Genomic DNA, 553 nt, shown 5'->3' on the forward strand with positions numbered 1-553 from the left:
CGTTCGCGGACCGTTCCGTGCCTCGTACCAAAGAAACTACGCGACTCGCGTTGTTTCATCTATCGTCACTGCATTACCGCGGGTCGGTGTCTCAGACCGAATGGCCCTTGACGCGGTACCAAGAAGTTCGGCTCTCCGTGAAACACGGAAGGCCGAACGCTCCAACGCACGCGTCAACTCGCTTCTTTCCGAGCGTACACTCAAAGACCAGAGATGTTATAACAACGTATCCCAGACGCTTTCAATCTAGCCGACGGGTACGGGAGATCGTTCGAACGCTTATAAGCCGAGTGTCGAAGGTGGCGGCACACGGATCCGGGGCTGCCTGCGTGCAGTCCCGAAACTTACAGTAGACGCGCGGCCGACCGGGCTACGAGACCCGGTCGGCGATGGGTGGCGCACGTCCGAGCCGAGATTTTGTATCGAAGCTCCCTGGTTGATCCTGCCAGTAGTCATATGCTTGTCTCAAAGATTAAGCCATGCATGTCTCAGTGCAAGCCAAATTAAGGTGAAACCGCGAATGGCTCATTAAATCAGTTATGGTTTCTTAGAT

The 553-nt window shown here is 54.8% G+C and overlaps 1 non-coding gene across 1 annotated transcript in view; it reads left to right on the plus strand.

Moving 5' to 3' along the window:
• Nucleotides 1-429: 429 nt before the first annotated feature.
• LOC124224067 (small subunit ribosomal RNA) overlaps nucleotides 430-553 on the plus strand; it is a 1,913-nt gene continuing 1,789 nt past the window's right edge. The window contains exon 1 of the ribosomal RNA XR_006884445.1: nucleotides 430-553. This exon is cut by the window's right edge and continues 1,789 nt beyond it. This is a non-coding gene — a ribosomal RNA (small subunit ribosomal RNA).

Source organism: Neodiprion pinetum, unplaced genomic scaffold (assembly GCF_021155775.2).
Source record: "Neodiprion pinetum isolate iyNeoPine1 unplaced genomic scaffold, iyNeoPine1.2 ptg000063l, whole genome shotgun sequence".
Classification (NCBI taxonomy): domain Eukaryota; kingdom Metazoa; phylum Arthropoda; class Insecta; order Hymenoptera; family Diprionidae; genus Neodiprion; species Neodiprion pinetum.